At 41.0% G+C, this 17,362-nt stretch overlaps 1 long non-coding RNA gene across 1 annotated transcript in view; it reads left to right on the top strand.

The window, feature by feature from the left end:
• The window catches only part of LOC123455275, a 30,046-nt gene extending 13,962 nt beyond the window's left edge, over positions 1-16,084 (top strand). The window contains exons 2-3 of the long non-coding RNA XR_006633808.1: positions 8,055-8,139; positions 16,027-16,084. This is a non-coding gene — a long non-coding RNA (uncharacterized LOC123455275). The remainder of the gene's footprint in view (positions 1-8,054; positions 8,140-16,026) is intronic.
• The last annotated feature ends 1,278 nt before the right edge of the window (positions 16,085-17,362 follow it).

Raw genomic sequence — 17,362 nt, 5'->3', positions numbered from 1 at the left:
CCCACCTCTGTCATAATGACTTACAAATCCATACTTAAGGTCCTGCCCTCCAGTGTGACATCATATACCACTTGCCTGATGTCACCATGAAATCTAGGTAGACACATCTAATGCCAAATGAACTTAACATGGTCCTACAAACAAGCTCCCACTACAACTCGTCGTCAATCATTCTTTCCAACTATCAAGACAAAGGATGGCATTGTCTCCTTTGTTTTATGTATTGTTTGCCCCTCTAGTATCCTCCGCATACTGCTGCCTGATCTTCGTTAAATCCTCTTTCTCTTCTATTCCTCAACTAACATTTTCATTCTTGTTTTACATTTCCTAAAACAGTGTTTCTCAACCCTGGAGCTAGAGCTTCTGATTTGAGCCTGAGTATCTTATTGATCCCAGAGCTTTCATTTTGTCATGAGCTCGGCTCCTCTATGGACTGGGGTTACAGACATATGTGGCCACACAAAGCTGTTTTTGTGGGTCCTGGGGATTGAACCCAAGTGGTCTCTCTAGACCTTCTTAAAGCTTCTAATGCCCAAGCCCACCCTAGTGAATTCAGACTGCTCGCTGCACAGAAACCACCTTTGAATCTTGTTAAACTATAGCTTCTGGCTCAATAGGGATGGAGTGGGTCTAAGAGTTTACATTTGTTTCTCAATTGATTTTTTAAAATATTTTATTTATTTATTTGAGAGGGAAAGAATAAGAGGTCCAGAGAGAGAATGGTCACACCAGAGCCTCCAGCCACTGCAAAGGAACTCCAGACACATGTGCACCCCTGCGCATCTGGCTTATGTGGATCCTGGGGAATTGAACTGGGGTCCTTTGGCTTTTCAGGCAAATATAACCGCTAAGCCATCTCTCCAGCTCTGTTTTTGTTTTTTGAGATAGTGTCTCATTACATAGACCAGGCCAGCCCAGAACTCACTATGTAACCCAGACTCGTCTTGAATTCACAGCAGTCCTTCTACATTGGCCTCCTGAGTGTCAGTTTTACAACCACACCCGGTGAGATGCTGCCTTGCTACTTCCACTAACGTAGGTGCTCTGGTTTTCCAGACACATCTTGAGGAGTCAAGTCCTAGAATGGCAGTCTCCCTTCCTTCCTGGTTGTAAGACCCATGCTTTATTTTCCACCACTTCCTGCTCTCACCAAGCCAGCCCGGCTCCCGGACCCATGGACCTGGCTAAGCATCTGGTTTTACCTGGAATGCGGATTGGCCTGTCTCGAATTAAATCTTTCCGCCATGCTAGGCCCAGGTCAGGTCCTAGCTCGCTGATCTTCCCTAAGCACTCCATAGTTTATTAATCCCTTTCCTCTTTAATCTCTCACAACTGCTTAGAGTATAGTTATTCTCCCATCATATAAGAAGCTCTGAAGCTGACAATAGGAAGGAAACCAGACAGAAAGAAATTTGGAATCTGAGCCCATTGCAACTGCTAGAAAAATTTATTTGCCTTTTTGGAAAAAAAAATGCCCCAAATGGGAAAAGTCCACTTTGTAAAGATTAAATTACAGCAATGGTCTTGTCTTTTTTTTTTTTTTTTTTTGGTTTTTTGAGGTAGGGTCTCACTCTAACTCAGGCTGACCTGGAATTCACTATGTAGCCTCAGGGTGGCCTTGAACTCGTGATGATCCTCCTACCTCTGCCTCCCGAGTGCTGGGATGAAAGGCGTGTGCCACCACACCCGGTTTGAGATTTCCTTTTTAAGTCATTACATTCAAAACATCCTCAGAAACATAGTCTAACAGAATGGTCCTGGTGGGTATGTAAGAAAGTATATACACGTAGTTCACACATGTCAGCAGCTACCCAACAAGTATTCAAGAGGAGCTTGAGACATCACTCTGTGTAGCTGTCCTCGCCCCACTCGCTTCACTGAGGCCCCAAGTTGAGAAATAACTTGTTTATAGACCCAGTGGATTAATAGCGGATTCAGGACTAAAATCTAGGTTTCTGAGTTTTTGATGCTTCCACATATAGCATCTTCCTAAATGTTTAAGGGAAACTATTTCTATATTAGCTAAACAATGTGATAACTCACTGTGACTAGCTGGATTGAATAAGCCTCAGGAAATGTTTAATTGTAAGATGTAACAAGAAGGCAGTCTGCAAGGATGGATGCCTTTTATAGCAGAATCCTCTGTACCTTCTGTCGGAAGTCAGGCCCCACGATCCAGTAGCAGGCTATTGACTATCCTGTTGAAGTTCAACTTTCCCTCTTGGCTTCACACGCTCCTTTCTGGCCCCATCCTTACCTTCCTGCATCCCTGTCTGCTGGACCATTCCATGCAAACTCGGTTATTACAATGATTGCTGACTGTTGAGGCAGCAGGCTGCTCCTGAGCACATGAGCCCATGGGACATGACTGAATCTGCTGTGTGCACTTTGACATCTTGAGGTTTGGGTCAGAGCAGGGCAGTTGTTCCACGTGAACATGAACGTGGGTTTAAACTTCATAACAACTCCACTGGTATGATCTTTCTAGAATAAAGGGGCTTTCCTTTCCTCTTCTAACTTCATAATGCCACCCAAGGTAAAGATCCACCCAGGAGCCCAAACAATTGTCACGCTGTGGCCAGAGATGTCTAATTGGAACCTGAAAGATGAGAAAGCAGCAGGGAGCTGATTGTCAGCCTCTCTCCCCCTGTGAGGGTTGAGGAAAGCAAGGTAAGTATGGCAGTGGCTTTCAATGGAATCATCCCCATATTGTTCTTCATCCTGCTATCATAGGAGACAACAAAAACTCCCTTTTAAACTTCTTCCTTCTGACACAAACTTCTCTGAACCTCAACACTGATCTTTTATTTTCACAGTGCTTCTTCACCTCCACTGTCCTTTAAACTTCACCAAACTGCTGAGGTAGATCAAGGAAACCATCATCACCTCTGATTTAAAAAGGAGTGCACTGGCTTAATTACGCCAGGACATGAGTTTGCTAACATATGCCGTGTTCCAGCAGATCACTGATGGAATGGGTTGGGTTGCGGAAAGCAGGGGAAATGTGACAGTGAAAGTGAAGCTTTTAGCAGAGTCACTCTCTCAAACATGACAAGTACATGATTCCAGTTCCTGGAATGAAAAGATTTTTTCTTGTGGACATGGTTTGGAGAGTAGGTTGTGTGCTAAAGGCTGACTAATAATGGAAGTTACGGCCAGGTGTGGTGGCGCACACCTTTAATCCCAGCACTCAGGAGGCAGAGGTAGAAGGATCACTGTGAGTTCGAAGCCAGCCTGGGACTACATAGTAAAAAATAAAAAAATGGAGATTCCCAGCCAAAGTGTCCAACAAGGCAGAAATGGTTGAGGAAAATATGTTAATAGACACAGTGGAATTTTTTTCAGCCATAAAGATCAAAATTATATTGTTTGCAGGAAATTGGATGCAACTGGAGATACTCATATTAAGTGAATTAAGTCAATCACACTCTTCTCTCATTTGTGAGTCCTGTGTTTTATATAGATATGTAAAATCACACACACACACGCACACATATGAAATGAAACTAGAAGTAGTAATATTTAGAGAGACAAAGAATACCAATGGAATAGTGAGAAGGGAGGAAAGAGAAGTGGGAGTATGAAGTAGGATGTGCCCCATATATAATATATACACATATGAACCATTAAGTTACATTTACTTAAATGAAGGTTCCCTGGCTTGAAGAGATGGCTCAGAGCACTTCCTATGCAAGCATGATGGGCTGAGGAGTCCTGAGAGGCCATTCAGGTTCAATTCCCAGGATCCAAATAAACAGCTGGGCATGGCCATGTATATCTATAACCTCGGTCCCATAGGGGTACACAGACTTAGGAATCTCCAGAGCTCACAGAAAAAAAAGAGTGGCAACTCTAGGATCAGTAAGGGACTTTGAGTCAAGAGTGATAGAGGGGGAGGGGATAACAATGTTCAACTCTGACCACCAAGGGCAAGCACATGGCATGTCACATGAGGACACATACCATACACATAAGAAGAAAAAGAAATAAGGATTCCTACATGCATAATCTTTGTGGAGTTGGCAGAGACTTTACACAAAACACAGACGTTTCCAGAGCCTGTGGGAATGTCTGTGTACTCCAGTATTCATAGGCAAAGAGGATGTTCCAGATCCATGAGAAAGCTAGTGGCCAAGAAGAACCTGTGGATGCTACCAGAGACAGATTGGAGCAGGGCCAAAATGTTTGACTCTGGTAGGTCAGAGCTTCCCTTAGATATGTGAAGTGAATATTTCATATTATTTTTCTCAGAAAGGTCTTCTGTAGGAGAAAATAATGAGAATTAACATATTTTCCTCCTCTGAACTTTAAGGCTGACATCTTTAAAGTACTGAAGTAACACTTGTCCTAAAACCAAGGGCACTGTTTGTCCTTCCAGCCTTGCCTGTGAATTAGTTTTCATTGTTCTCCCAGCAGGAGCTACACAGCAGTAAAAAATGCAAGAGAAGGCTAAGGAAATTGGCTAAGTAGAGGCCAAAAAGAAGAAAGAATACTGAAGTTAGATTCTTAGTAACTGAGCCAAAACAGCAAGAAATGCTGGCCCTTTTCAGGAAGCTCTGTGTAGCCAGAATTCAAACTGCTTGTTGTAATGTAGTTCCTATGAAGTCATGGTGATAAGAAAATACAAAAGAGACATGATCCTGGTGCACAACTTTACTACTTAAATATAGTAAGTCAAGAGATTTAATATTTCAAGAGGACACAGTGAAGATATCTCCAACTCCATTCTCCTCTTAGAAATTGTTCTAACAATTATAATGGAAAATATTATAATACAAACTCAGTCTTTACTCAAAGCTGAACCATACTACATGAAGAGAGAAGTCACATGAAGAAAGATAAATGACTTAATAGAGAAAAAGGCAGAAAAAATTTGTATCTTCAAGAGATTCAAACAGTAAACAAATCAACACTATCTAATGCAAACAGGCCTCACAAGAATCTTTTCATGAGATCACAAGAATTCTTTTAACCCAGGCTGACCTGGAATTCACTCTGTAGTCTCAGGGTGGCCTCGAACACATAGTGATCCCTCTACCTCAGTCTCCTGAGTACTGGGATTAAAGGCATACATCACTACACCCAGCTTGACATCACAAGAATTCTTAATGTAATATTAAAATATTCATTCTATGGGCTGGAAAGATGGCTCAGCAGTTAAGGCACTTGCCTGCAAAGCCTAATGACCAGGGTTCAATTCCCAGTACCCACACAAAGCCAGATGCACATCTGGAGTTTGTTTGTGGTAGCTGGAGGCCCTGGTGTGCCCATTCTCCCCATCTCTATTCTATCTCTCTCTGTCTGCAAATAAATACATTTTAAAAAATTCATGATTCCAGCAATATATGAAAGGATAATATATTATGATCAAGTTTGTGTACCCAGGCTGGACATGGTGGCACATGCCTTTAATCCCCACACGAGGATGGTCCAGGTATAAGGATTGCTGTGAGTTTAAGGCCACCTTGAGACTGCAGAGTGAATTCCAGGTCAACCTGGGGTAGAATAAGACCCTACTTTGAAAAAAAAAAAAACGAAAAAGAAAAAGAAAGAAAGTGTACCCAGGATACAAGATAAGTTTAACATTCAAAAAAAAAAAAAAAAAAGGGGCTGGAGAGATGGCTTAGCAGTTAAGCGCTTGCCTATGAAGCCTAAGACCCCGGTTCAAGGCTCAGTTCCCCAGGACCACGTTATCCAGATGCACAAGGGGGCACACACGTCTGGAGTTCGTTTGCAGTGGCTGGAAGCCCTGGTGCGCCCATTCTCTCTCCCTCCCTCTCTCTCTCTCTCTCTCTCTCTCCCCCCCCCCCCCGTCTCTTTCTCTCTCTTTCACTCTCAAATAAATAAATAAAAGTGAACAAAAAAAATTTTTTTTTAATCAAACAGGGGCTTGGGAAGATTGCTCAGTGGTTTAAGGGGCTTACTTCCAAAGCCTGCTGGCCCAGGTTTAATTCTTCAGTTACTGACATAAGTTGGACAGGCATTGCAGCAGCAAGCACAGACACTTACAAATAAATAAATATTTGGAAGACATATTTTCTTAAAAATAAGAGTTATGTGTGATGGCACACACCTTTAATCCCAGCATTCTGGAGGCAGAAGTAGGTGAGCTGCTGTGGGCGCGAGTGTGAATGTGAGGCCACCCTGGGACTACGGAGTGAACTCCAAGTCAGCCTGGACTAGAGTGAGACCCCACCTCCAAAAACAAAACAAAACAAAAAGTCAAAGAATGTAATTCACTATGCTAATTATAGTAGATAGCTCCCAAGTCACTGGGATGAACCTCCGGACCAGACATAGTTAGGGCAGAAGGGCATTTATCGAAGATAGAGGGGAAGTTCCATAATGGCAGAAAAAGCTGGCCCACTTTCACAGGTCCAGGCAAAGAGAGAAAAAGCACTCATGTAAGCACACTTAGGAACCCAGGCCAAGCTCAGGTACTTTGCATATCTTTAGACTGGAATTCCAAATAGACCACCATGCCTTAGGACTAGACCCTAGGATCTTCCCGAGGACATCTCCAGCAGGTAGCTGGAAATCCAAGAAGCTTTAAGAAAACTCCTGAATGTATTGAGGAGGGCCTCTATTTAAACTACCACATTCTTCCCTGGCCCCCAATAGATTCATAATCATCTTACACTGTATATTGTCAAATTCAAAGGTGGTACCACAATCTGTATTAGACAGGGTTCTCTAGAGGAACAGAACCACCAGAATGAACTGTATTAAAAGGAAATTTATTGGGTTGGCTATGGCAGGCCAACAATACCAGCTTGCAGGACTAAGAGCCAAAAAACCTGGTAGCTGCTCAGTCCACATAGCCAGATGCCTCAGCAGTCCCAGTCTGGCACTGAAGGCCTGGAGGCTTCCTGGAGAGCCATTGGTTTTCAGTCTGAGCTGGTCTTCAGTCAACACAGCTCTTTAGTCCATGCTGGTCTTCAGTCCACACTGGTCTTCAGTCTACACTGGAAGGCAGCAAGCAGCACTGCAGCCAGGTGGGAAGAAGGGATTCTTCTCAGAGCTTTCTTAGATAAAGGCCCCCTCCAAGAGGGGTCACCCACTCTGGGGGAAGGACTTCCTCCTTCAGTTAATCCTTTCTGGAAGCAACCTCAGACACCCTCTCATGAGGAATGTCTATGGATTCCTAAACACATCTAGTTGACAACAAAACTTAAGCAGCATACTAACAGACTGAGTAAGAGAAACATAATTGAAAAATGTTTGAAAAAAATCAACACTCATTCAAAATTAAAACTCTCAGGAAATCAAAAAGAAAAAGAAAATCCAAAAGTTGATAAGCAGAACTTTCAAAAAAAAAAATACTATAGCTTTCTCTCCAAGAGCAAAGAGCTACTTGCTTTCATCACTTTTATTCAATAGTGTATTAGAGGATCTAGCCAGCAGAATTAGACAAGAAAATTAAATAAAAGAAATGCAAATTGAAAAGCATTCTGTTCACATACAACATGGAGAAAATTCCCATTGAATTTACAAAAATATTATTAGCATTAACAAGTTAATTTATTGAGGCAGCAGTATCCATTTAGTGTATAAAATTTAATTATAGTTCTACAAAGTAGCAATAAACTACTAAAAGTGTTCTTTGTTTTATTTTGTTTTGGTATTTTGGAGTTTCTTTTTTTGTTTGTTTGTTTGGCAAGGTTTCACTCTATCCCAGATTGATCTGGAACCTACTATGTAGCCAAGGCTGGCTTCACTCATTGTTATCCTACAACTTCAGCCTCCCAAGTGCAGAAATTATAGGTATGCAGTACCATATCTGGTTTACAAAAAGTTTTTTTAAATATAATTTTGCTTAACTGTAGCATCAAAATTTGCAAAACATGCAATGATAATGTCTGAAAGATATGTACAAGATTTATACACAGAAAACTATAAAGCATTACTGAAATTTTTATACTTCTGAATGGGGAGACTCAGTATTATAAATATCTACTTCCTGATTAATAATTGTGATTTTTCAAACTTTATAATTATGTGAAAACAATATAACTTCAATATAAACTGCACTTTGAATTTTGTTCTTTTCCCAGGGTAGCACTAATCAGCAGCCACACTCTCTTGAGATGTAGGGTGGAGGCAGCCACTGCAGCCCCCAGTCAACCACATAATCACAAGGTAAGCAACTGATACTCCACAGTGTTCTATGTTGCTAAATTATGGTGTTTGGCAGGTTAAATGTATTACGTGCATGTTCTATGTACAAAGTTTTCAGCTTATGATTGTGTTTGTCAGCATCTTATTGTATTGATCAGATTAGCTGTATGGTAGTTAAGTAGTATAAGCTCCGTATTTGTGTTTTTTAGACTGCAGGTATACATTCCTCAGCTTAACTACTTAACTTTAAGAACTACCATGCAGATACTGACAAAAACATATAAACACCTGATCTTAGCCAAAAGGCCAAGAAGCGACATAAACATGTAAACAGGTCAGTGAGGTAATTGGGGTGTGATGACAGATGAACAGCTGACCATGTGAGGCAGTAAATGTGAAGCGTTAAAGAAATGACTCTATTCTGAGGAGAAATGGAGGGAAAACATCAGAATTTCACTGAGAAAGAGTGTCAAGACAGCTGAAAAGAAGAGCAGCTCTGTGAAAAGAACTGGGTAATGCAAGGCCCCATTGTCGTGGCTTCATGATGGGAGGCAGAAACCCCACCAAAGCAGGGTGCCTGAACTCAACCTGCCACAGCCCCAAGGTGAGAGCCAGCTACGGGAGGCAGCCATGGAAGCAAAGGGCCAGACCCTGATATGCTGAAAAGTTCAGGCCCAGGAGGCTCCACTCAGGCACTTCTGTGTACAAGGTAACGTAGGTCTGCCCTTGGTGGCACTGTCTCAGTGGTTGGATCAACCTCTCTAGAGCCATCTATTGGCAACCAGTTTCACTGCTCTAGAGATTAGGAATGCTGGAGCACAACTTCATCCCTCCAGCAGGGTGATTAATGCTCACTGAGTTTTGAAAGTATGGAGACAAGCCCACCTATATTGGTTTCAGTACTATGGTCTGCTTCCTCCATTCCCAACACACTTAGGAGGAACTCCCTGAATAAAACATAAGCCTGGGTTGGAGGGATGGCTTAAGGGTTAAGACATTTCCCTGCAAAGCCAAAGGACCCAGGTTCAATTCCCCAGGACACACGTTAGCCAGATGCACAAGGGGACGCATGTGTCTGGAGTTCGTTTGCAATGGCTGTAGGCCATTGGCACTCCCATTCTCTCCCCTCCCCTCTCTCTCCTCTCTCCCTTTTTCTCTGTCAAGTAAGTAAATAAATAAATAAATAAACAAAAATAAAATGTTTAAAAAAACATAAGCCTTCCCAGGGTATATGAACAGGGGAGCCTGGGAGTATGGGGAGAACCTGCCTGGTCCACAGGGAAGCAACTAATGTGAAGACAGCTCTGATGGGCATCTGGTACTCCACTACTGGCTCAGCACCAGCATAAAGTACAGAAAAGGCAAAAGTAAAAAGAAAATCAAAAGTCTTCAAGTTAAATTGGCTTTTCCCATATTTCATCCTGGCAGACTCCAGTTTTAAAGAACCCAGAAAAAATTCAAGCATGTCAATTTTCTGTTGTGGTTTCCCTGTTATTTTTTTTAATTAGTTTTGCACATAGTGTGTATACAGAAACATTGATACCCCCTGTTCTTTTTAATATACTTTTTAGTAGGGTTTTGATTTTAGATTATTGTTTTTTAGAAACATTTTTATGATTTTATTTTCTTAACTCCACTTCTTATGTTTGTGTGAGGCATGGAAAACCTACTCAATGAAATTATAGTAGAAAACTTCTAAATGTTGGGAAAGAAATGCACATCCAAACAGAAGAAACACTTGGAACCCCAGATAGACATGACTAGAGAAGCATCTCTCCACAGCACATATGACTAAGATAACAGCACATATGACTAAGATATCATAGCATACAGCAAAGAAATAACATTAAATAAAAAAATTAAATAAAAAAGAGAAAAATGTCAACTCACATTTATAAAGGCAAATGCATCAGAATAACATTAAACCTCTCCATAGAACCCTAAAGCCAGGAAGACATGAAATGATATATGTCAAGCCATGAAAAGTAAATAACTACCATTAAGATTGCTATATCCAAGCTGGGCATGGTGGAGCATACCTTTAATCCCAGTGATTGGGAGGCACAGGTAAGAGGATTGCCATGAGTTCAAGGCCAGTCTGAGACTACATAGTGAATTCCATGTTTGCCTGGGCTAGAATGAGATCCTACCAACCCTCCCCCCCCAAAAAAGAATAAGATTGCTATATCCAGCAAATATATCTTTTAAATCTCATGAAGAAATAAGAACTCATAACCACCAAGCTAGCAGTACAGAATACACTTAAAAGAATCTAAAACATGATAAGGAAGAAAGACTGACTCAACCATGAGTGCACAGGAAAGAACAAATTTCATAAGAAAAATCAGTGAACAAAGGGAAAATAGAAACAACTCCATCACATACATATAGTAAACTAGAAAAGTCTAATACACATAGGTAAGAGAGAAAACAAATAATAACTCAACTAACTAAAATAGGGCCAACAAAAATTAGCAAAGATTGCTCAATGATAACCCTAAATATGATCATCTTAACTCTCTACTTAAATGACACAGAATAAGTGATTGAATTTACAAACAAAATCGAACTACCTGTGGTCTCCAAGAAACATACCTAACTGGCAAAGATACTTGCAAGATGAAGTCAATTTGCAAAAAAAAAAGGAAATTGAAATAAGCCAACATAGCTATTTTGATATCTGGTTAAGTAGACTTCCAACCAAAATTATTCAGAAGAGATAAAGGAAGCCACTACTATAAATGGAACAATCCGTCAAAAAGATACGTAAGTATAATTTTATTTATTAATTTATTTTAAAAAGATATATAAGTATAATTTTATATGCACCAAGCATTGGATCTTCTAATTTCATAAAACAAACACTAATGGGCAATCATGGGCATAGGTCATACAGTAACCTGGGTAACTTCTACTCTGTTGTTGCATGGCCAAGTTCCTCTGAATTGAAACATTCCCTCCTGGAAGGAGAAGGGAGGCTCATGAGACTCTAGAAATAAGCCCCAGAAAGTGAAACTTACAAAAGCTACGAATCTCCTCCCCAAGGTTGGAGAAGCAATAAATAAGTGCAGAGAAGAAACTCTCCTACCAGCCAGGCTGCCTGCAAACTGTGCAGTTATCTACAGAGATGCAGCTTTCATGAATCACCACCTGTGCTGGGGTGGGCTTTCCAGTGAGGCAGTTGCCTTTGGTCACCAAGGTCCCTATAAGTACCCCTCACCCATATTCCTATAAGTGACCCTAATAAACTTGCTGGTCACTGAGATAGACTTTATGGGGTTGAATAAATGTTCATATTTACCCATGAAAATTAATGCAGTACCCACCGTCATCAATAGATAGGTCATCCAAACTAAAAATGAACAAAGAAATGTCAGAGTTAAACTATGCCATAGATCAAATGGAATTAAGAGATAGCTACAGACTACTCAATCTAACAGATATAGAAGACACATTCTTCTCAGCAGCCCGTGGAATTTTTTCTAAAATTCTTCAGATGAACATCACATTGCATGCCAAAAGAATCAAAATAACCCCTTGTATCTTATCAGATCATAGCATAATAAAATTAGAAATTAATAGCAGCTATATTATGAAAACTATCCCAATACATTGACACTGAACAATACAGTTTTGTTGTGTTTTATGAATAATACATTCTTGAGTGACCAGTGGGTCATTGAAACATCAGGAAATAAATTTAGAAATTCCTAGACACAAATGAAAATGAAAGTGTAACTTGCCAGAACCTCTGGAATACAATAAAGTAGTTCTAAGCTGAAATTTATAGCGGTGAATACTTACATTCAAATTTCAGAGAGGGACTGAGGAAATGACCCAGTAAGTAAAATGACTTGTACAAGCATGAGGACCTGAGTTCTATCCACAGCACCCTGGTAAAAAGCCAGGCATAGGCATGCATGCTAGGAACCCCAGCACTGATTGGGGCAGAAACAAAAGGAAGAGGAGGAGGAGGAGGAAAGTACTTGGGGAAGACACCCAACATTGACCTCTGACCTCCACATACATATTTTAAAAACCAGAGAAATCTCAAATTAATAATTATGAAAAACAAGAGCAAGCCAAAGTCAAAAGCAGTACATGAAAGAAATAGTAAAGATAGGAGAGAGCCAGGTATGGTGGTAGCACATCCCTTTAATCCTAGCACTCCAGAGGCTGAAGTGAGAGATAGAAAGAGAGAGAGAGAGAATGGGCACACCAGGGCCTCAGTCACTAAACAAACTCCAGATGCATGTGCCACCTTGTGCATCTGGCTTACATGTGTCCTAGGTAATTGAACCTGAGTCCTTTGGCTTCACAGGCAAGCTCCTTAACTGTTCAGCCATCTCCCTAGGCCAAAATTAATTTTTCACTTGAAAACTTAGTTTAAGAATTGAACTTAAGAACAAAAAAGAAAGATCAAATAATTAGAAGAGACAATAAATTAGTAATATAATTGTAGGTCTAACATCTAAGAAATAGGGCTCCAAGGAGTGTCCAGCACTGAAACATCTCACACCTTCCAAGGCTCAAGGTCCATTGCAGAAGAGGTGGTGGAAAGAATGTAAGAGCCAAAGGAAGGGTACCAATGTATTTGCAGCAACAAGAGGCCCTTATGTGCTCACTCTCCCACTCTCTCCCTCCTTCTCTCCTCAGAAATACATTAATAAAATATTTTTTAAAACAACAACAACAAAGAAGTCTAGATGCTTGGGTATGTTAGGTGGCCCACTAATGGGCTAAAATGAGCAAATATGAAATTGGGGTGAATGTAAGCATCTTGTGACTCTAGCATCTAAATATATCCAAAACACAGAGTTCTAGCATAGTTCTATGCATGATGCCAGACCTTTTGGTTAAGCCAGATACCTGTGGTTAGAAATGAAAAGGGAATGGAAAATGCAGCTGCTGGGTTCACACTTCATCAAAGTGTTTGATCAGAAGCAAAGGAGTTCACTTATAAATCACACACTCTGGAGAACCAGTGTCCAGAACCCACTGCTTCTAACAGCAAAGGAAAGGTTTTGAGGGAGCAGCAATGGTTAGAAAAACAGACCAACAGAGAAAAGCAAGGGAACTACAGAGAAGGGAGGCCCAGGCAGGGTGCTTAATTCCAACCACATCCAAGGATGGATGTCTAGAAACAAATAAGCAGTCTCCTCGCAGACCTTGGAGGAAAAACAGAACTCAAGAAGGCTTTCATCTAGAGATGGAGAATTAAATGACATCTCCAATCAAAGTGGCCCCGAGGGAGAGCAGACGTAAGACAGAAACATCAACACCACTTTTGGGAAAAGAAAGGCCAGGAGAATGGGCTCGAAATGACTTTGAAGCCTGGGAATTAACTATCAGAAGAACAATGTGGCCAAAAAAAGAGTTTTTCCACATTTCCAATATTGTCCTCAACCACCTAAAACAGGTAAAAAAATTAATCAAAAAGCTTAATCAAATTCACCAAGACTTAAACCACAGCACACATAACACTACTAGAGTCACATAGCTGCTTCCTGTTCACTGAAGAATCTGGGTCCCTCGAAAGTAAATAATTAGGGCTGGAGAGATGACTTAGCAGTTAAGGAACTTGCCTGCAAAGCCTAAGAACTCATCTTCAAATATCCAGGTTCCACATAAACCAGACACAGTGACACAGGCACACATTCTGGAGTTCATTTGCAGTGGTTGAAGGTCCTGGCGCACCCATTCTCTCTCCCTCTCTGCCTGTTACTCTCTTTCTCTCTCTCAAGAGGGAAATAACTCATCCAAGGTCAGGCCACTGTTTACTAAAACTCAGACTCTGAGACTCTAGCTTTAAAGAAGTTCTTAAAATTATTTGGATATGAGGTGAGCATGGTAACATATGCCTACATCCAGCTACTCAAGAGGATCAATTCTGGCCAAAAGCTCACAGCCAGCCTGGCCAATACAGGAAGACCATATGTTCACACAAAACACACATACACACACACACACACTCATACATGTTTGTATACATATATATAGCTTGTTTTCAAATTAGGAGTTCCATGTCCTAAGTATTTTCACAGGTCTCACTTTAATTTGATGATTGCTATAGCTCCTATGTAAGCACACTTGTTTCTACATGCAAGGGCCATAAATATCAAAAAAACTAAACTGGAGTGTATGCAAAATAAAACTAACTGAAGTATTGCAGATGAGTGAGACTATGTGTCGATTTTTTTTTCTGTGATTGGGTAAGTTCGCTGAGAATGATCTGTTCCAGGTTCAACCTTTTTTCCTCAAATTTCTTTATGTCATTTTTACTTACTGCTGTATAGAATTCCATTGTGTAGATATACCACATCTTTGTTATCCATTCTTCTAATGATGGACATCTGGGTTGATTCCAGCTTTTAGCTATTACGAATTGAGCTGCTACAAACATGGTTGAGCAAATCTCTCTGGCTTTTGGTTTGAAGGTTTTAGGGTAGATGCCCAGTAATGGTATAACTGGGTCTGTTGGTATTTCTATAGTCAGCTTTTTCAGGAGTCTCCATATTGCTTTCCAAAGTGGTTGTACCATCCTGCATTCCCACCAACAGTGAATGAGTGTCCCTGCTTCTCCACATCCTCGCCAGCATTTATTTTCATTTGACCTTTTGATTTTGGCTATCCTTATTGGGGTAAGGTGGAATCTCATAGTTGTTATAATTTGCATTTCTCTGATGATTAGGGATGATGAACATTTTCTTAGGTGTGTGTTTGCCATTTATATCTCTTCCTCTGTGAATTGCCTGTTTAACTCTGTGCCCCATTTTGTGAGTGGGGTATTTGTCTTCTTATTGTTTAGACTTTTGAGTTCTTTGTAAATTCTAGAGATAAGGCCTTTATCAGTTGGGTAACCTGCAAATATTTTCTCCCATTCTGTGGGTATTCTATTGGCTTTGCTTATTATATGCTTGTCTGTAACGAAACTCTTCAGCTTCATATGATCCCAATGGTTGAGAGATGCCTTACATACCCAGCAAGCACCTCATGGACTAGACAATAAGATGGATGGGAGGGCGGGGAGGGAATCAAAGGGTGGAAAACAGTAATCCGGACCCAAACGGCAATGGTACCATAAAATTCTACTTCCTAAAAGACAGACCAAATGGCTGAACCTTCACTAGACCCTTACAGGAAACACCTGAACCACAAGACACTGGAGAGGGTAGGATCAAAACTGACCTAAATCTCCTACATCTTCCCTCCCTCCCTCTCCCCCTCTCCCCTCTATCTCTCTCCTCTCTAACTCTTGTATATTAGTTATCTTTGTCCTCAATTTCTTAGTGGACACTGACCTGTAACCCCCACTTCCAGCTTGGGCCTGCCATCCATAATGAGCTTTTGATCAGAGAAACCTACAAGGTTTCCCAAAACAATGACAGACTTCTGTCAGAGTACATGATGACCCACCAAAGGCCAGTGGTAAGACCCTATTGCTGAAGACTCCATATGCAGCTGGTAAAATGGAATGACATGGCTGGAAGCCAGGAGAGAGTCAGTCCCCAGACAGTCAGTGTGTCTAGTGCCAGAAGGCGCTACATAAGCGACTGGGGGAAATGACCAAGATCTGTCCAAGCAACACATTGTTTAACCTAATTAGCAACAAATAACTGGATGTGATGCCCACACAAGTGCAATAGTGGTACACAGCCATGGTGAGGAATCAATTGCTCTTGATTTGGCTAACTGATCCACTCAGTGGTACTAGACCCATAGCTGGAACTGGGAAGCAAGTCAGAACCATACCCAAACACAAGCCCACTCTACAATATCAAGCTACCATCAATCACGGGATATAAGAGGGCCTAAACCTACCATACTGTCTATCAAAAAAGTAAGTGTTATCTCAATTTTCCGGGTGCTAACTTACTCTCCGTTGGAGAATCTGCTTCTCTTTTCCAGATAGATGCAGATCCTAAGAAGAGAGCTGCCCCAACATACCTCAAAAGGGGCCCAACTGAAATTAAGGACAACTGGCGAAATAAGCAAGGGTGATGTTTTCCTGTGAACCGGATACCAGCACAAAGGGGAAGGAGATCAATGCAGAGAAAAATCAACTCCTACCAAATCAGAGAACCAGAGCCTCAGAGGCCCCCAACACCTCAGCACTGAAGCAGACCAAAAATGAACCCAACATGGCTCAGGGAAATTTTGCGGAAGAGGGGGCGGAAAGAATGTCAGAGTCACATGTTGGGTCATGATATGCAGAGACATTTATCATACCAATAACTGGGGGCTAACTCCACAATGCACGACCCATTTTCATTAACAAGGAGGGTCTAATGGGAGGGGGTAGATCACAGATGAGCCTAAATAATGGTACCAAACTGCCTGTATTTACTGAAAAGAAAACTAATAAATTAAATTAAAAAAAAAAAACTAACTGAAGTAGAATTCTCATACATTCAAGGAAACGCAGAAGTGAGAATGTGGGAGAGGTCATAGAGGAGAGAAGCTAGCACAGTCCTGGAAGGAGGGAAGTCCTTCCACTTGCTTCAGAAACAGACCGAAAGCACCATTATGTCTCTGAAGCTCAAAAATGATCACCACCACTAAATGCTACAGCCCAGGGGCTCACAGCAGATAGAGCCAACAGTGGGCACAAAGGTTAGCTCCTGTGCCTCAGAAAACTATCCAATTAGCAAAATACAATTCAACATCAGCCAACCACTCTAAGGTAATCTGCTCTACCCAGAAGAAACATCTATACAAAATAAGCCGGTTGTAGAAAGACAAGCATTATATGTATTTTTACATGTGTAAACAGCAATAATAAAATAATAATAATATAATGATATAACCTCAAAGTAGTAGAGGACCTAGTGCAGAAGAAGAGGGATGAGAGGAGAGGAAAGACAGAAAGGGGAGTAGAGAGGTTAGCAAAGAGAGTGGATACAAGGAGAGTGTGATAAACAGTATAGAAATGCCACAGTGGGGCTGGGGAGATGTCCCAGTTGTTAAAGGCACTTGCTTGCAAAGCCTGACATTCTAGGTTCAATTCCACAGTACCCATGTAAAGACAGATACATTAAGTAGAGCATGCATCTGGAGTTCATTTGCAGTGGCAAGAAGCCCTGACCCTCCCATTCTCAGTCTCTCTTTCTCTCTCCCTCTCTCTTCAAATAAATAAATAAAAATGTGTTCAAAAACAAATACCACAGTAAAACCATTTAATATATATAATTAGCACATGCAATGTGCATACTAATATTATTATTATGATCTTGTTCTAGAACCC

Source organism: Jaculus jaculus, chromosome 16, assembly GCF_020740685.1.
Source record: "Jaculus jaculus isolate mJacJac1 chromosome 16, mJacJac1.mat.Y.cur, whole genome shotgun sequence".
Lineage (NCBI taxonomy): Eukaryota > Metazoa > Chordata > Mammalia > Rodentia > Dipodidae > Jaculus > Jaculus jaculus.
This window is presented reverse-complemented; position numbering and strand designations above follow the sequence as displayed.